The 20,821-nt window shown below is 46.6% G+C and overlaps 1 protein-coding gene across 1 annotated transcript in view; it reads right to left on the reverse strand.

The window, feature by feature from the left end:
* The window catches only part of GALNT17 (polypeptide N-acetylgalactosaminyltransferase 17), a 1,757,718-nt gene that overhangs the window by 1,277,967 nt on the left and 458,930 nt on the right, over window positions 1-20,821 (reverse strand). The gene's annotated exons all lie outside the window — the stretch shown is intronic.

Here is a 20,821-nt window from a genome sequence, read left to right on the forward strand (position 1 = left end):
TGAAATACCTCCCAGGAGCATACAATAGACTGATTTGAATGGGTAGCGATGTCTCCTTTGAACTCCACAGAATATTTAGAGTTGATCTGTGGGCATCTTGTTGACACCGTACTGTGAAATCCTGCTTGACAGGTCTGTTGAACCACATGTAACACTTGGGGTGCACTTGAAAGGTAGAGAACAGGATGCCAAAACAATTCTTGTTTATCCCCTATGCTTGCTGAAAACCCTGCTTTTGTGCTACTAGGCTTCTGTCTCTGGATTTGTTGTGGGTACAGCGTCAGCTTCAAACTGGATTATTGTTTCAGATGTGCGAGTCCACTGATAATTTCCCTAGGAAACTCCCACACAGAGCCCACGTTTATTGTGGCCAAATACTATTGCCATTTTGAACTGAGCACATGCATTTTAGGCCTGTTTGCAATAGGACAAACATGAACTACTGAAAAGTGGGTAGGGTTGCCCCCAAGAACTTTTACTCCATTTGTTAGGGAGTGCCCAGGCGTCAAGCACAATTTATGCTTGCTGGTGCACAGTATAAATTTGACACTTCAAGGCACCTTGATGAGAACACTGTTGGGTTTGCAAAAGGACACTAGGTGGCCTGAACCTTCTGCACTTGATACCTGTGACCTTTAAGAAGGACCTGAGGAATTTGGATGCCCTTCCACTTGAAATCTAAGAACAGAAAGATATCGAAGGAATATAAAGCTGATGCCCTGGGTGGCCCCAGAAAATTACAAAGCTGAAGAAGACATTTCTGTGTCAGCTGGACCTGAAGTGAACTTTGCTGTTACTCTCTGCCTGATACCCTGAGCGTTTCTAAGCTCTCCCATGAGGTCCTTGGTGCCTTTGTTGTGTATTCTTGTGGTTGTTTGGACCCAAAAGAAATTTAGGAACAACCTCAAAAACAGGCAGTTCTATTGTGTTAGACTGAATTTCAGGTTTGTCCCGCATGCAGAAGAGGCTTTATTCAGAAATCTCTTCAGATTCTGACTTATAAACTTTTTTTTAACTTCTCTACTTCCGAGACGAAGACTAGCCAATCAACTTTTCACACACGAACCCGAACTGTATTCCATTGAAGTCTGCTTCAAATCATGCCTAGATCCCAGTACACAGTGACCACTGACCAAACTTCCTGGTGCTAATTTCTCTAAAAACTTAAAACGATTTAAATGAATATCTCCTGTTTCCCTTATTGGATTGTTGTCATTTTGGTTTCAGTATGCCTATTACTGTCCCATTGAATTACCTGGACTGGTTATTACACTATACAATTGAATAAACAACAATAAAAAAACAAATTACCCATTCCTTGACACTTACAGCATCTCCTCCACAGGTTAATACGATTTTCCTGCTGAGACATACCGATCCTGTGAGCAAGGCCGTGCTGTGCTCTTTCCCTGAAGACTTAAACTATAAATTTCCAGGTTTCGCAGTCTCAGCACTAAAACACCACAGCACTCTATGGAGTTGCTGGTAGCTTCTCATCATCTCCAGTGCCTTTAACACGTTTCCTTTTCCTAAATATTCTGTAAGAACTCTCCCTCTTGTACACCTGATGAATAGCTGTGATTTGGTTCCAAGCCATTATGTATTTCAATTTCACAATGCAGTACAACCTACTCCAATGCATTTTGTACTGACCTTGTGTGGCTGACAAAGGTAATACAGTATGCATCATTGTCGATGTCGACTTCTCCAGGGTCCCAAAATTAAAGTCTGTGGTAAAACCTGCTTTTTCTAACAAATGCGATTAAACTCCATCGTTCCTGCCACTAGACTAGGCTACACCATGCATGAAGAGTTGAAGCCTTACGTTTTTTGACAGATAGTATGACAAGGCAGTATGTCAATGTGCTATGACAAGAACTGTGCCAAGAGACACATTTGAGTGAATCCGTATTGTATAGGGGTTTCAGGCAGCCAATTCAGTCGGTCAGGCACAGATGCTTGGACCCCCATAAGAAGGACAATACTGCCCTATGGGCACCTCGAGAAAACTGGACAGAACTCTAAATGCACAATTAACACAAACAAAGGGTAGTGCACATTGGCAGGACACCTTCAGTCCGCTAAATACAAACCTGGCAAGTCCCATCTTGAACGAGACAGTTTCCGCAGGTGCAGGGCAGAAACAAGAGAGTTCGGATACATGGTGGCTGGGCTTTCTGTTTTTACTTGTATTGTTATTCAACAAGTGTTTCATTTTTAATATAATTCTATCAATTGAATAAGTATCAATAATGTTTTATCTTTTGTACTGTGCAAGGTTTTTTTTAAAACCATGCAATAAAGTTTTTTTACTTACATTGACATGCATGTAAAGTGTCTGATGGAACAAAATCATTATTGAAAACACTGGGAACTGATTGGCCCAGTTTTGCAACATACCCTAATCCCCAGTAATCCGCTCGTCAAATATCATTTGAAACAAACTTGGCAGACTTCGCCAAATAACAAATATTTGCTAACTCACGCGATAGGCAATGCTCTGCAAAGATAAACACATTTTTAATCATATACAGTACATATAGAGACTGAAAGTGAGCAAATAATGAAATAAAGAAAAAATACTGGAACCACGTCTGTGACCCTTTACTTTAATACTCACAATTCAAAATAAACTGTAAATTAGATTTTGCAACCTCCACAGCAACCAATAAGCAGTCAAGAATGACAAAAAGAACAAACGACTCAAAAGACATGGCAGTATGTCTGAAAATACATTTAGTATGAGCAGAATACCCATGAAGAGAAATATAAGGCACAGACGAGCACTAAAAGTGAGGGAGCATACACACCAAGCCAACATTATGGCATAAAACCAAATGCTATGAAGATGATATCCCTCACAAATTAAATTAAATTAGTCTGTCAGAAAGTGGGATCTATATATGTGTGAACGTGATGGACCATTACCAACTAAATGAACACACCCTAGTTAGTCCTCAAAACAAGTTTCAGTAAAACTCCTCCCAAAGTAACTTAAAACAACTGCAATGTGTTTAAAAGTAGTGCAGATTCTGTTTGGATTAAAGGTGGTCGAGCACACAACATTGTGTGGATGCTCTAAACACAGCACTTCTCCCGGACCAGCTGTGACTCCCTTCCTTCTTCCCTCCCAGCTGCCTGTCTGTGAGTCTCACTGATTAGACCTCTCAGCCTTCCTCCCCAGGGGCTCACTTGGCACATAGTCAATACTATTTCAGGATTATAATCAATGAAAATTGTCAGCTAAAGAAGAAAGCTATTGGCAGCCGCTGCATGTGACATCTGATCCACTGTTAGAACTCAGGTTAAAGGAAACTCTCCTAATGCATGCAATCAATAGGAAAGAGGAAATGCGGGGCTGGCAGTCAATCTATCTACCTTATAAACAATAAAAAATGGGATGTTTTAGTTTTTAAAAACTGCTTGCCTTAGTAATGTGCTTGAATGCTGTAGTGACTTTATTGCACCCAGGGATCTTCATTTCAGTTATCATTCCCCATTAAAAAAGGTTGACTGATCCTTCTAGTCTTTCAACTGGAAAACTGCATCCTTAAGAAGGTATGACAAATGTGTCAACCCCCTCTGTTTATGAAATGTGGACTTCATATTCAGAAAAGGCAATTCGGTAGAGACTGCAGTGTCTGCAATGTTTCTGTCTCATAGAGAGTTGTGAAGGTTAAAGTATTGTTTGATAGAAAGGTTATTCACCCGTGCATAGCGTTGCCAGTCACACTATGAAACAAGGAGTGAATGCGGAGGTCTGTGACAGCACCGCAGCAGCTCACGGCGGGTGTAGAAGTTGGTACCTGCCCTGAATTTGGTAGTAATGTTAGTTTATGACTCTCTTTTAATACTTGTCCTGGCTTCTGTTCAGGTGGTGCTTTTCAAGAAACACCTTATCACGGGGTAACCTCTGTTACTGGAAATCCTCTAAAGTGCCTGGGGACCTCTGCATAGAAACCATATTGTTGGCCGTCTGCCGAAAATATCAATTTGCAGCCCAATATTCCTTCAAATGACATTCCCTGCCCCGACAGTGCATTTATCTCTAACCTTGCAGCACTTTGCCTTTAAAATACAAACTTCATACGCTCTCTAATGTTAACATTCAGCAGTTCTTCAGATGCCCAGGCTCAATACACTCAGGCACAGTACATTGCACAGTGTTATTTCTTTTTAAAACATACTTATCAGTTTTCAAATGTATTGAACAGCAAGAATTTCCTATTCATCCCAACAATAATAGAGAATTTACAACTGCGACAAGTATTGATATGGCAGCAACATGTGTGATTACATTATAGACAGAGACCCTTTTACACGGTACAGCAAGGGGAATTAACAATATACATCTCCACTTAGCAAGAGCCCCTGCCACAGGATCCCCATGTGGACACAACCTCATAGTTCATGAGGTGAATCAATAAGGTTTAAGAAAATTGCCTTAGGATTTAGGTCAGTCAGGGATACACCATATCATTCCCAGATGTCCTTCATCCGTCAAGCGAGTTTACCAAACCTCAGAAGCAGTCTTCCTGCTCATGACCAAGAGCTGTATTCTTGATCCAGGCTATATAGCTTGAACTAAGACTTGTGAATCCACTTACGAGAGGTAGAGCACTAGGCTAAGATTTGTATCCAGCAAGAGCCATGTGGACAGTGGGTTTACCAAGAATAAGGCCCAAGTGAGTCAGTTTGTGATCTCTAATGAGTATGTTCCAGGCCAGTGACTTTGCCTTTACCCCCTGGATTGGAGTCCAAAAGCTATCAGACTTTGACTATGACCATGCTGTAGAAGAAAGCCAGCTTCAGAAAATGTATAACTTGGGTGTTCAAATGATGATTGTGAGTAAATGTTCTGAGCTGAAATGTGTTGAGGTAGCTCCTTGTGAAATGCCTCTAGTGTATCATCCTTAATGTTAATCACGACTAATTTGCTATGTGGACAAATAGCATCCATTGGGCATCTCTGAATTTAGTCCTCACGTCAGCATCTTACTTCTCCCGAGCTCTGATTGGAAGGTGGCTACCATGTTGCAGTAAAAGAACACAAATGCTCATTACCTCACGACCTCCACCAGTGACCAAAATGTATAACGGCAGAGCCCTTCATGGGTTATTGGGTTATAATAGACAAGCAGGCTTCTAGCTTCCAGATTTAACTCAACAAGTGTGTGACATGCAGACTGGCCTGCCCACAACCTCTCATGGTCCCTTCCACATATATCCTCAAGGAATACCACAGTGCTCCCCTCAAAAGTGGGGTTGAACCTGCCCAGTACACGATCTAGTTTACCAGGCGAGGACTTAAATACGTGGGTGGGTTTCTGCCAAAGGGAAATACGTTTCTTTTTTACTCCCTTTTTTTGAAAGGCTACCTCTTCAGTTGGCTTCGTGTACCCATCTCCCTTCAGTCTATTACAGTATGTAAAGACCTAACACCTCTTGATGCAATTATGGTGGCCTCAAATGTTCTACATGAGTATTTTCAATGGCTTACCCAAGCATACATCACAAAAACATAAGAAAGCTCAGTTGCAACAGCAGCCATCAGATAAAATCTCCATCTCATCACCGAGACTTGGACTGGTAAAAAGCTGAAGCAAATATTGACTATTAAAGAATTTCCCCTACACCCACTCCACACACCAATCACCAGATGCTGTGCCATACCATACCTTCTAATCAAAAAAAGAACAGTAAACAACATACAATCAGTGCTTAATTTGTAAAATAATAGGAACTAGCACTCAGGATTTCTCTCAGAAGCCTCTACCCAGTGCTGACAAATATCGGGATCGCTAAATATCAGGGCTGCGTCGTCTCGGTTCCCTCTTGCAAGTTCTTTTCCATCCCTGCTTTCTCCCTTTGTAAATGTTTTTTCAGTTTTCTTTTTCTCCCTCTTTTGTGTTTTTCCCTCTGTTGCTCCAGGTGAATGTCTGAAGCAGTGCTTTAAATGGGCCGGTACTGGCACTTTTTGGTTTTGAGAAGGAGAGTACCTGCACTTCTATTTTTCCATTTCAAGCGCTGGTCTGAAGGGGAAATGCGGGTCCCTAAAAATGTATTCAGGTGGGCCCCACGCGCAACATCTGTCTCAAATTAAGCATTGTATACAATATGATTCACATTGAAGTTCACATGAGGCCCTGAAGTCCGCGCTTGGCGTTAGGCAGCTCTCTCGATGGGAACAAGGAGCCCCCACATAATAATGCAAAATAATTACAATGCACATATTATGGGTCTGTTGGGTGCTTAATTTGAGCCAGAGGTTTCCAGTGCTTGGCACCAGCACATAATTGTCAACACCGACACTTATGACAGCCTGCCACATGGTGGCACTGTTTGCCTAATTCAGAGATGGGAAAACTAATTTTATTACTTCAATCTACATTGAAAATACTGCGAGCAAAACAAGCGCAAAAACAAGCAAATGTAAAGGTGTAGCATGGACACTAAACAATAAGAAGTTTCGACCATGAGCGTTGAAAATGTATAAACATGTTATGTTAAATAAACTCCGACCTGTTATGGCACCAAAACACGCTTGTCAGTGGTGATTTAAGAGAGTACAGGAACTCAGTTTGGTAGGAGGGGGGCAGGAAAGGGAGGAGGCGGCTCACAAGCTCTCAGAAACTTCTAGAATGGGATATTAATGTTCCTGATCCTACTCCTCCTATAGTTCCATCACGCACCCTCAGCTATTTGCCCTGAAAAAGCATGAACGTGGGACTACATGGCATCTAGTTTCATTGCCTCATCATCCACGTTGGCAGCAGGCGTGTCACCTGTTTTTCTACTTTGCTGCCTACGGAATGCGTCAAGAGATATTTTCTTCAGGTGGAGGTGCATGGGAATCCGGGTGACATCCATATCTGCAGTACCATGATGGATGGTGCCCCACTGAGGAGGTGAAAATTCTGAACTTTTCTCTTGCTTTTTATTGGGTGTGCCCATCCTGGGAACACAAGAGGGCCCCCTCCTAATATTTAGAGTGCAGAAGCGAAGACATTAATATAGTGCAATAGCTTAGAATATGAAGCATATAATAACTCCTATAGCTGATTCTTGCTGGAGACCACATTTAATGGAGTGAACAGCATTTATGACACAAGCTGTTTCCCTGAGTTTTTCCACTGTTTTCCTTCCAATAGTTTGCAGAATGTGCTGCTTTTCTCCGGGATGTGCACAAATGTTTCTTGTGAGTGTTAGATAACACGGGCAAATGTACTAATATTCTGAATGTGTCTGCATACGTTGCATAGTTTTTCTAGAGAGTACTCTGAAATCATACTGTGCTGGTATTCTGACAGCATTTTGTATGGCGGTGTACAGCTTGCATAGGTCTTCTTTGCATGTACTCTGGAAACGTATATCTGACAACTCATGAACATTTTGTAGCGGGGCACATGCCTTGTTTAGTTTTTAATGGCGTTGTTTAACTGGCATGCAATTTTGTGATCTCTGCATATTTGTTGTTGTATTTTGTAAAAACACTTGAATCTTTCCCGAACATTCTGGGTAGATTTCATCCTCATTAAAATTAGAGAGTTGGGCAATTACTGACCCTGTATTAGAACTGGCATATTCTGGTTGGCTGAGGCAGGCAATTGCAAGGCACAACCTACCACTCCGTCAGGGGTGGGTGATTACACTCACTGTATAATCTGTGCTCACCCTTGGGTAGCAAGGCACTGAGCAGTCAGGCTTAGCTCAGAGGCAATATGTAAAGCATTGGAACAGCACTCACACACAATAATTACACTGTGCGTCTCAAAACAGATTTCACATGTTGTGTATGTAAATAAAGTTTATATTCCGCACACACCTTAACTAACACAACAAAAATATCATGTATTTCTGGGCATGAATAGCATTCGGAAATATCACTAACAGTACTATGCCTCAACAGTGTTAAAATGGAACCAGTAATATGCACACTTGGGAAAGATCCAATGTTATCCCCCCCCCCAGCACCCTTATGAAATGTAAAACATCAGAATGGAGCCCACCCGTGCAATTATTATAACTCAATACCACACAGTTATAGGGTGCACTCCAGATCACAAGTATATCATAAATGCATACACACAGATAATTGCAACCCTTTTAAACAGCACTGTGGGCCAAGGCCACACTCCAGTAAACACCAATGTCAAACATAGTATTCTTCAGGTAAGGAATCAATGTGTGAAGCAACACCGCTGTGCAGTGTAATTAATTATAAAAGTCACTCCTACACTCTCACTCAGCACAGATACGTGGTGCCAAGGATATCAGGCAGGTCCGTATGGAGCACACATGCACGCACACAGCACTGTAATTCGATGCGAGTGATATACGGCAGGTCAATTGATAATGCACATGCAAAATCCAAGGCCCAAGCGCTATGTTAGACCTGGCTTTTCCAGCCAGTTCATCACCAGACTTTTTGCTTTTGGGCCTTCTCTTTTCGACCCTGTTTTTGTTGGTTTTAGGAATCTGGACACTTTACCACTGCTGTTCAATGATAAAGTGCATATGCTCTCTGTAAAAAGTTTTATTATGGATTGGTGTTTCCATGATTGGCTTATTTGATTTACTTCTATATCCCTAGTACGGTGCACTGTGTGTGCCCAGGGCCTGTAAATCAAATGCTGCTAGTGGGCCTGCAGCACAAATTGTGCCGCCCACACAAGCAGCCTCTCACTCAGCACAGATACGTATTATTTTGGCAGGGAATCAATGTGTAAAGCAACACCCCTGTGCGGTGTAATTAATTACAAAAGTTACACACTCACTCAGTACAGATATGTGGTGCCACTGATATCAGGCAGGTCCGTATGGAGCGCACCCGTACACACACGCACACAGCACTGTAATCCGATGCAACTGATATCCAACAGGTCAGTTTATAATGCACATGCAGACCCCGTGGCCCAAGCCTTCTTCCACTATTCAGTTCACCCCGACTACCTTCTACCCACAGGCTGGAGATAAAGAAAACCTTCCCCCCTGATTCAAGGCTGATCGCGGCTGGAGTCCCCCTTAGTTAGGGTGTCAGGAAAGAAGGTGGAGGTAGGTAACAGGGCTAATAAGGCAGCAGTCCACAAATGGATGTTTGGCAACTACTCAGGCAGTTCATCCACAGTTTATGGAGAAGAAGCGGGCTGTTTAATCACAGGATTCCACACTGTGACTTCCGGCCCCGTCCTAGGTCTCCAAAGCACAGGAGGGGGGCTGGGGGGCACGCAGTGCCCTGAGCTGTTTAGGGTAAATTGGACGACCCCCTCTTTGTTGCCATAACATGCTCAAATTCATTTTAAAAGAAAAATATGCCTTAGGCATTGTTTTAAGTGAAAATGTTTCAAGAATTAAACTTTATCCTGAAGTCAGAAGGGACACTAAAAGGAAAACATGCACATTTCGCATTAGTCATGTATAGTACCCAAGACTGATTTTTTTACCACATGTCAAACTGCGGTATACTTTTGTATTCTTATGTATACGAATTGGTTGACTAAAAAACATTAGCACAGGGCAAATACTTCCTTGTTTGCGGTCCACCATGATAAATACAAAGTTTAATTCCCACCATCTCACGTCTATTGCAGAAAGAAAATAAATGGTTGCAAGATAAACATTAACACCAAGGCATCTGTAGACTTGCTTTGTAGACCTGAGTCTGAAAGGTCAGGGCCTACACCACAAGGTCGACTGCACAGCTGCCTACCCGGATCTATCAGGACATGACACGCTGAGGGTAAACAAAGAGGCTCATGGATGTGGTGGTGTTAACAGTTCCAGCGAGAAATCACATATCCGGTTTGTGATCGAGTCACACCTGTTGATGGGCAGTTAATGTCTGGAACAAGCAGTCCCACAGGTACACATGGAATCAGTTCAGAAAAAAGATACCTTATTGAGCAGGCATTTCTCTTGGGGGGCGGGGGGAGGGAACAGTCTTCATGATCTTTGCTGTACCATCCTCTTTTCAAACCACAACCAAACTGAATATGTAGGTAGGGTTTAAGTTATACTCATTTAGAATATTTAATGTTTAGGTTTCTAAAACAGCAAGAAAATCCTACACAATTGGATCATGGGCGCCATATACTTTTATAGTATTGTGTAAGCATTTTAACTTATATGTATGAAGTGGAAATATTCTTAAACAGGCAGATGATCATCTTTAAATTATTAAGTGTCCCCCTCTGCTATAGGCCAGATCGGATTTTTTTAAATCCCATTAATTGGTTTTCTTCTGTTTTCCTTTCATCACTGAAAAAAAAGTATCTCACAGGAGTTCTGTCCGGGTCCTCAATCAGTCTTGACCCTGGTCCAATAGGAACTGTCCAGCCTGAACTGATAAGTCAGGTCCTCTTTAAACCAGAACACAAGCAAGCCAGGGCTAGTTTCACCCTAGTTGGACCTCTTCAGCCAGGCGCAGCTTGATTCCAGTGACAAAGTGAGCACAGGACACAGGTCTCTGCACACTTAGGGGTCCATTAGGATGGCGGGCGTGCTTTGCCCGCCCGCCACCCTAACGGAGAAGTGGACCGCCCGCTAACAGTGAGGGGGTCCCGACAATGGCATTAGGATGCGTCCGCCACACAGGCGGGCGCATCCTGTATGTTTACCATTGCGGCGGGCGGAGCAGGAATCTCTGCCCGCCGCTATGGTAAAAGTGCACATTGTGCTTTTCAAAGCGCAACATGACAGGCACTGCGCGGTGCCTGCCATGTTGAACTTTGAAATGCGGGGGCGTACCATAGGTACCCCCCATGTGCATCCCCAAAGCCACGGACTCCCAGGGGGCCCGCAAGGGGCCCCCGCAGGGAGTCTCCGCATGCCTTTCTGTGGCGGCATTGCCGCCACGGAAATGCATTGTGCAAAGCCCATTGTAATATGGCGGGCGGTGTCTAAAAGACACCGCCACCATGTTACTGGTTTTCCGCCCGGGCCGCTAGGCGACCGGTGCGGAAAACAGGCAGGTGGTGTTTCACACCGCCGCGGTCCCTCCCGCCATCCAAATCTGGCGGGGGGAATTGGGCTGATGATGGTGGGCGGATTTCCTCCGCCAGGCTGGCGGTGGCCACCGCCAGCCTGGCGGAGGAAATCCACCCGACATCGTGATGGACCCCTTAGTGCGTCACACTGAAGTATACAATAAAAGTAATAGGTGAGGAGGTTGAATTAATCTCAAACATTGCTAATTACTCAGGCTTACATCCCAGTCCATCGTTGTTTTGCCCACAACGCCACCACAAATTAGAGCCAGCAATATGCCAATCAGTTTTGACACTGATCTAAAAGGAACAGTCCAGCCCAAACTACAAAGCCAAGTACTCTCTGGACAAGTACACAAGCAACCACAGTCTGGTTTCTCCCTAGTTGGGGCTCTTCTGCCAGGTCCAACTTGGTTCTAGTGGCAAAGGGAGGCCGTGCCCATGTAGGCACTGACATAATTTCAATTCCCAAAAATTTGAATCATTTCCAAATTTTACGCTGAATTTCATGACTTTTTGCCCAAAAAGCTGCCGAACCTATTATTTGAGTGATGACCTTTGCCCCGGTTGTGTTTCTGCTTACCGAATGATAGCATGTTGTAGGAAAGTCTTGTTTAATATAATGTTGCATAAAATTGCATACAATTATCACGCATACTTTTGATTGTACTTGTCGAAGATTTTCTACAATTCATTCTATAAATGCAGGCTGAATGGGAAGGCTCAGATCAGTGGACCAGCATAGCTGACCTGGGCCCTAATGCAAGCAAGGAACACATCCATTCTAACCTATGGTTTGGTTGTGAAAAATAGACATGACTGCAGAGAACCCCTTATACTCATAGGCCCTGGGGCCACTGCATCTGTGGCACCATTGACAGGTACTACTGGTTTGGACTCAAGTGGTAAAATAAATAACACTAAATCATCTTTTTAATAATTATTCCAATGTGCTGGGTTTGGGAACTAAAGTCAATTCTCGTGTCCTTGATATTAGAAGTGAGAAAAAACAGAGTTGCAACAGGACATGTGCAAAGGCCGCTTGTGGAGGGTAGACTTTTGGTATCAGACATTAATCTTGACATTTTATACTATTTTGCCTGCAGCTACCGTGAGTGGTGAGGTGGTTCTTAAAGGGGGGGAAGCAGAAAGTGCCCTGCCGAACAGTGAGGGCTAGATCGCTCGCAACAATGCTTCAGGCAGCTATGAATTATTGGAAGTGCAGCTTCAAAAGGACACAAATCCAGGTTGTATATGCCCCGTATTTCTTACAGTGGTGCCTCGCAACATGTTGTGGACTAGTGCAACAGATTGACACAAATAGCTGTAGTGAGCCGACCTGCTGGACATTGTGATCTGCTGCATTCAATACCCTACATACATTCAAAGAGATTAGGGAGTAGTTTAAGTTGCACCTGGTCAGTTTCTGGAAAGTGGCAGATGAACCAGGGACCAGAGGACAGATTAGGCAGAGGTGCATCTGAACTTTACGACAATCTTGACATTTGGAAAAGACCTTAGGATAGTGTCGATTCTGTATCTTCAGCTGTTCTGGCGTGGCAGACTGGACCTGACATAACTCAAATGGAAAGCTATCACAATGGTAGGAGTTGGAGAGGCTTTGTGCCTCAGACGCTTTATGTGAATTAACTGGCATAACAGCACTGATGCCCGGTTACTCACCGGTAATACCCATTACTCTGAGTCCTGGTCTCCCCGTCCCATTCCTGATGAAGTGAGCAGCTAGTCTGCTCTACAGAACCCCTACCTAGCTGAGCTGTTGGCACTTCCCCCTAGGATGATGTCACCATCACGTGACTACAAAGGGGGAAGTGCCGGAAGAATCATCCTGAAATACCAAAGACAACAGAACGAAACACATACAATCACCCACAGACACCCCAAACCAGGGAGGGAGGGAAGGGCTCAGGAATGGGACGAGGAGACCAGGACTCTGAGTAATGGGTATTACCGGTGAGTAACTGGGCATTACCTCCTCGTCCTGTCTCCCCGTCCCATTCCTGATGAAGTGAGCCCATACCCAAGCACACGGTGATAGTAAGAAAAAAACAGACCAGAATAATGCAAGAAACAGGTCCATTTTAATCCACAAAAACAAGTACAGATCACAAATCATGTACAGCAGACAGGACAGAAGCCCCAAAAGCAGCAGAGGCCGCCATCCCCAACTCCAGACGATAAATGGCAACAAAAGTGTGGGGAGAAGCCCATGTGGCAGCATTGCAAATGTCCCTCAACGAGGCCCCTTTGAACATGGCCCAGGAGGAAGAAACACTCCGAGTCGACCGACCCTGAACAGAAGAAGGCAGGGGACAGTGGGCAGAATCGTAAGCAGAAACCACAGCGCCCTTGACCCAACGAGACAAGGTGGACAGAGAAGGGCGAAGCCCCATACCCGACAGGCCATAGGTGACGAACAGGGAATCCACTTTACGAAAACCAGCCGCACGCTCCAAGTAGATGCTGAGAGCCCTCAGCACATCCAACGAATGGAGGAGCACCTCTTCAGGAGAAGAAGGAACCGGAAAAAACACAGGGAGAACAATATCCTCCTGACAGTGAAAGGAAGAAACCACCTTAGGAAGAAAGAACTGACTTGGACGGAGAATGACCTTGTCAGCGCAGAAGCGCAAGAAGGGGGGAGAAGCCATCAGCGCACCAATCTCACCAACCCTCCGCCCAGAAGTAATGGCCACCAGGAAAATAACCTTCGCAGAAAGGAACTTCAGGGCCACGGAGTCCAAAGGCTCGAAAGGAGGACCCGTCAAAGCCCTCAGAACCAAGGGTAGATCCCAAGGAGGCACAGGCGAATGGGAAACAGGACGCTGAAGCAAGAAACTCCGCAGAAGGCGAGCCACCAACGGGGAGACAGAGGAAACAGAGGAACCCCAAAAGGCAAGAATGGCTGCCCACTGCGCCCGCAGGGAAGAAACCGCAAGCCCCAGGACGAAACCATCCCGTAAGAAGCCCAGCACCTTCACAGCCACACACGAGTCAGGAGAGAGACCCCTCCCCAGACACCAAGCGGAAAAACTCTTCCAGTGTCGGGCATAAGAACGCAAGGTGGAAGGACGCCTGGAAAGCTGAAGACACTGGGCAACCTCCAACGAGCAACCCAAATTCAGCAAACTCAACCTCTCAAGTGCCAAACTCCCAGCCGGAGGCGACGCAGGGAGGCAAGGCCGAGAAGAGGAACCCTCAGAGGGGAGGGACACAGGGGAAACCGCCAATGGAGGTGAACAGAAAAGGCCAGCATAAGGGGGCACCAAGACCACCGAGACCACTCCGGAACAACCAGGAGAACCTCCGCCCGATCCCAACGAATCTTCCGGAGGACCCTCGGAATTAGGGCAAACGGAGGGAAGGCAAACAGCAGACCCCTCGACCAAGGAATCGAGAAAGCATCGGTGGCCCATGCCAGCGGAGAGGGGACGATGCTGCAAAACCGAGGAAGAAGGGCGGATTTCTCCGAGGCAAAAAGATCCAGCCAAGGAAGGCCGAACCGGAGGACAATCAGATCAAACAGATCCGGGGACAGACAGATGGACACTGAGGAAGGGAACACCCGGCTCAAAGAGTCCGCAGGCCCATTCTCCTTCCGCGGAAGATAGACCGCCGTCAGAGACAAGAGATTCGACTCGGCCCACAGGCCGATCTTCCGGGAAAGGAGAAACAGGGCACGACACATGCCCCCCTGGTGATTCACATAAGCACGAACCACCTGATTGTCGGTCTGCACAGAGACCGCCTGACCCCAAGGAGAGGAGCGAACCAAAGAAGAGCCAAACAAACCGCCCTCAACTCCTTCCAGTTCGACGACTGGAGGGACTCGAAGCTGGACCACCGACCCTGAGCCTTGGAGGCACCCAGAACGGCACCCCACCCCAGAGCACTGGCATCCGTGGACAAAACGACCACAGACAGAGGATGAAGGAGATCGAACCCCCGGGAAAGAGAGAGAGGGGACAACCACCACTGGAGATCCGCCCGAATCCCCGGAGCGACAGGGATCAGAGTCTTGTAGTCCAAGGAGGCAGGATCCCAGTGCGACAGGACATGATGCAACAGGAGTCTGGACTAAGGAAGGATATGCAGAGTGGAAGCCATCTACCCCTGACTCCGCAGCCAGAGACGGGCAGACACCCGGGACTGGGACAGAAGCCAGGAAAGGTGACGAAACAAAGTCAACTGGCGCTCCTGCGAGAGAAAAACCATGTCCAAGTCCATGCGGAAGAGAGCCCCCAGGAACTTCAGGGACTGGGAGGGCACCAGGGAGGACTTCCTGTGGTTGATAAGGAACCCAAAGGACCCCAGCAGAAGACACACCTGGTCCACATCCGACAGAGCCTGTGAAAAAGAAGGAGAGACAATCAACCAGTCATCCAGGTATGGAAAAACCAGAAGACCCCTGGAATGAAGGACACCCACCAGAGGGGCCAAGAGCTTGGTGAACACCCTGGGCGCCGAGGAAAGGCCGAAAGCGAGCACCCGGAACTGATAGTGAAGGGTCCCCACAGCAAATCGGAGAAAACGCTGGTCTTCTGGATGTACAGGAACGTGCAGATAGGCATCCATGAGATCCAGGGAGGCCAGGAAACCCCCCGGCAGGACCAGAGGCAGGATGGACTGGAGCGTCACCATCTTGAACAGACGATGGACAACGAAACGATTGACCCGCTTCAGATCCAAAACAGGACGAAAAGCCGAAGTGTCTTTCTTTGATACCAGAAAGAGGATAGAATAGCAACCCCTGCCCCTCTCCAGAGGAGGAACCTCCACAATAGCCCTCTTCTCCAACAGGAGTCGCACGCCTGCCAACAAAGCATCCCTGCGCAGAGGAAGACGCGGCAGGGGAGTCTGAACAAAACCCGGAGGAGGAGGAGAGGAAAACTCGATCCGGCAACCTTCCGAAACAGTCTGAACTGCCCAGGCATCCGGAACCGACAACCACTGGGCGCGGAAGGACTGGAGGCGACCACCAACTGGCAAGGGCAGACAGTCATTGAGAAGAGGAGGAAGCAGGGCGGCAACACCGGCAGCGGCCCGGGGCTTGGCACTTCCAGGGGCCCCCCGGCCACGACCCCTGCCACGAAAGGGCTGAGAAGCGCCACGAGCAGGAGGCCCAAAAGCGCGACGGTAACCAAATCCACGACCCCGAGAAGGAGGGCGGACCGGAGCCACCAGCTTGCGGTTCTCCGCAGACTGCATGACCATGCCCTCCAGCTGAGGACCAAACACCTTTGAACCCTCAAGGCAACTTAAGGAGAACCGACTTCTGGGAAGAGTCCGCCTTCCAGGAACGCATCCAAAGATGACGACGGGCAGCAATAGACGCACCAGAAGCAGCGGCCGGCGCCCCCACATTGTCGAAGGAAATGTCCGACAGGTAACGCACCTGCAACTCCATCCTCGCCGTCCTGCAGCAGAAGAGACAGAGACTGGAAGTCCTTAAGGAGCGACTGAACCATATAGTTGGAATACGCAGTCGCCCGGACAGAGAAATTAGAAGCAGCATAGGAACGCCTCACCGCCCCTTCAACACGCTTATCCACAGCGTCCGCAGGAAGGGCGTCCTCAGAAACCACCAAACCCTGAGAGGAAAGGCCAGCCATCAAATTGTCCACTTTCACAGCCTGAGGGAACTCATCAGCAAAACCCTCAAGAGGGTAACGTCTGGACAGGAAACGAGGAAAAGAAGACTTGTCCACCTCCTTCCACTCGTGAGACAGCACATTGCGCACTGCACTATGCAAAGGCAAAGAATCCAGAGCAGGCTGGACATACTGCGTAAACAAGTCATCCTCAACAACAGCATCCGCAGGCGGAGAAAAACCCAAGTTGGACCTCACATGGGCAAACAGTTCAGCGAGCTCAGCACCCTGAACAAAACGACCACGGACACCCTCATCCTCATCAGGACCAAAGTCATCCACAGGATCAGCCTGCGCATCCAAAGAAACACGAGGCACCTTGGGAGGAGGCCCAGCCGCGTCCCTAGCCAGGAAAGCAGCAGCCACAGCCTCATTAATAAGGAGGCACAGGGCATCCAGAGGGGCCGCAGAAGAAGAAGCATCCGAATCCATAGCGGAAGCAAAAAGTCCAAACAACACTCCCAACAGGCACAAACAAGGACAAAAAACATCCCAACAAGGACCCCAGATATAGCCGAGGACCCGAACACCTGTGGGAGGAGAAAAAAACTGGGCCGGCATTAGAAGCCCAGCCAGCCGCAAAAATCGCCCCCTGAAAACATGCAGGACACCAAACTCCACAGAAAAGCCCCTGCCCGCTAGAGCAGGGCGAAAAACGGACCGGAGAATGCCCAGGAACGGCCGCTGGAGCAGGCCAACCCAAGCCAGGTGAGCAAGCAAGCACGAACAATATAAAACGGCCGCTAACGCGAGCCGCGAATAAAATAGTGCCCCAAACAGAGACGGCCGCTAACGCGAGCCGCGTGTAATAAAGGAGCCCCACAAACGGAGCCAGCGCGGGGGCAACGGCAGAGAAGAAAAACACAGGCGGCCGCTAGAGCAGGCGGCCGCAAATAAAAAAGAAATGAACACGGAGACTCACCAGCACAGGAAGCCTCCAACAGCACAGCCAGGAACGAGGTCGTAGACTGCAGAAATGAAAAAACAGGATGATTCTTCCGGCACTTCCCCCTTTGTAGTCACGTGATGGTGACATCATCCTAGGGGGAAGTGCCAACAGCTCAGCTAGGTAGGGGTTCTGTAGAGCAGACTAGCTGCTCACTTCATCAGGAATGGGACGGGGAGACAGGACGAGGAGGTAATAGAGTTAACGGGGAACCTAAGGACTCCAAAACTCCCATGAGGCTGCCCTAAACAATGCCAAGATTTTGCATTCTTATGTACATTCCCCCAGGAACGTTGAGTTGTTGAAAAAGTATTGGTGTTGGTTATTTTTTCGAACCTATGTGGCTACTGAACTGAATCTCTCTTGTCAGTACCAGGCAAGAATGCGGTAGGTAAGTGGGCCAATATTTATCAAAAGGTCATGCAGCGCAGGGTATCAAGTAAAGTTGTTATGCTGCGTTGCGTGAAAGGGAGAGTACAGAACAGCACAATTTCTACTAGGATGTGGCGATGTTCTGATCTAGTCCTGCACTGGTGAACTTTATGCAGCTATGTTCCAACGCAAAAACCAATGCACCATAGAATTAGGGTGTCAGGCATCAATGCATCATAGTATTAGAGTGTCTGCATTGTCTGAAGCACAGGTTTTGCACAAGAAGGGGAACCTTCCAGTACAGAACATATGTTTTAAGGCTTTCCACACATAGTAGGTGAGGTGACAATGCAACACTCAAGCAAATTCTAACAAAAAGAGAAATTAAAAAATTTTCACACTGCACCTGCCTTGGGGAGGCATATGGTTTTGGCACACATTTCTGCCTACAATTCTATATAGATAGGGATTTTTATCAAAACCCATGGGTGGCTGCATAGAAGTGTCCATTTGCATTTGAACACCCCCTTCGTGCAAAGTAACACAAGGCACAACTTTGTATTGCAAACCACAATTTGTGGTGGACGGTAAATTCCACCTGAACATCTTGCATCAAGTTTGCTTTAGGAGATAAATACAAACTAAACACAAAGCATTTGTAAATCTTGGCACTAGAACTTAAAGTTTGGAAATGCTAATATGTGCGGTAATGAGATACCCACACATATATACATTCTGTGCTGTGAAGTACACAGGTATGTAACTTTACTATTTTGTAATGTAAGGGATATTCAGTGGGGTGCAGTATAAGTTACATAATTATAAGTTACTTAGGGCTCACCACACTTGTTATTACAGGATGTAATAAAACTACACCCCGCAGTTTTCCCCTGGGGTATTTTTTCCGGCTACATCTGAGGAAAACTAAGGCAAACTGTGGAAATGAACATGGGAAAATGCCCAGACAAGAGAGGGACATAATGTTTCGGGGGCAAAACTTGTAATGGTGAATATATTTATCACATCCAATAAAATCGATTGTCTGGGATTTTATCAAGTGTGGTAAATATTGCATCCCAGTCCAGTGGCATCGCCCCACTGCTTTTCAGCAAAGGCAAGTAGAAACATAAAATGATAATAACGTAGAGTTATTATAATCTTATGCTTCGGGTCCTGCTGCTTCGCGGGTGGGCGGATTTTCGGGGCTGCTCTGCTCTTGGAGCAGGGGAGGAATGGTTTGCCCTCTCATAAGTACTCAATGACTGTTTTGTTGGCCCTCTCGGGCTGCCCAAACCTGTCATGCACACTTTCCCCACTCTCCATGCAGGCTGCATTACAGCTTACATTGAGAACATGCCCACCCCTCCAGCCCCTGGCTGAATGCGGTGTCACAGCGCTCAAACCAATTACAATGCTGCATTGCAGCATTGTGATTGGCTTCGGAAGGGGGCCTAGCTGCCTGCTTCCTGTTCCTGGAGTCGGAGACTGGAGAGCAGGCGCAGAGATGTGGGACCCGGCCTCAAGGTAAGTATATTTTCTTTTGTATTCCCTAATCTCCCCCGCGACACCCTTTTCCCCACCCCCCTGCGCCCACACCTCAACCGCGAGCCAAGCCAGCTGCCACTGGCCCTGCCAGTGCCACTCGTAATAGATGTAAACTTGTTTTGCTTTGATTGTTTCAAACAAACATTTAGACAGTTTTTACAACTTTTCACAGTGCCCCCGAAACAAAATTGTGTGTCCTGAATAAATAAATCGCCCATATTTGTTCAACAGTCAAAATTGTATTTTCTCCTGATCGGGTAAAGGAAAGGAGATTTAATGAAGGAATGAGAGTATTTTATTTTACAATTCATGTCCCATCATCCGTGGCACTCCCTCCCAAGACCTCAATGAAGCCACATACATAATTTGATGAAATACGACTTTTTCATATCACTCTGTTGCCCTTGTACACCTGGTAGAGAGTTTTCTTCTGGCACTCCATCTGTTTTGCTGCCATACTGGCTGAAGGATTTATTAGAGATACGTTAATCTACGTTGCTTTCTATTTTCAAATTAGAACCCGTTTTCTCTTTATTCTTTTATTAGTGAACTATGGTATGTTTTTGAGTCCAGGGTGTTGTGCTATATTTACACAGAGGAATGCATCTATGCCTGCTGTTGAAATTCGCTTCTCAACATTCCAGGCTGCTGTTAGAATGTAATAATAGCAGAAGGAACCAGTAGGATAAAATATACTATGCATATATGTAGGCGCGGCCCATGCAGGTAAGAGTGGTAGGGCCCGGTGAGGGGGGTTTCGACAGACAACGCCGAATGAAAATTTAGTTGATATCATCCCCCACACATCCCCACTGCCCCACCACTCTCACCTTCTTGGGCTGCTCCTACATATCCGTATTGTTGGTACTGCAGGGGAGGTAATGCCAGCAGCAGAAATATCGCACAGCATTTAATGCCCTGTATTTTTTGAAAAATGTGTCACTAAGTGTTCTTTTTTATTTTATGCCTATTGTTAGGTATAGACCCGCTCTCTCTTGCCACTGTCTGCTGCTCCTGCTGCCGGACCAGGGGGGACCACAAAACCAGCTCCCCTTGCCTTCCCTGCGGCATGTAGCCGCCAGCATCATCGTGCATGTCGTGTCCAGGACAAGGGCACTAGGACCCTGGGACAATACAGAGGTGAGGGGACACCGGACACCACATCTGCGGAGGTCTGCAGAGAAGACCTTCCGTAAGGCCCTGAAAACTTGGATTTTCAACCTTTCAGACACGGTCTGTATGACTCTGGTTTAGTTATAGTGTGTTCAGTACTGACGAGATGGATATGTGAGCTGACTTTT

The sequence above is a fragment of the Lissotriton helveticus genome, chromosome 3_1 (genome assembly GCF_964261635.1).
Source record: "Lissotriton helveticus chromosome 3_1, aLisHel1.1, whole genome shotgun sequence".
In the NCBI taxonomy this organism is placed as follows: domain Eukaryota; kingdom Metazoa; phylum Chordata; class Amphibia; order Caudata; family Salamandridae; genus Lissotriton; species Lissotriton helveticus.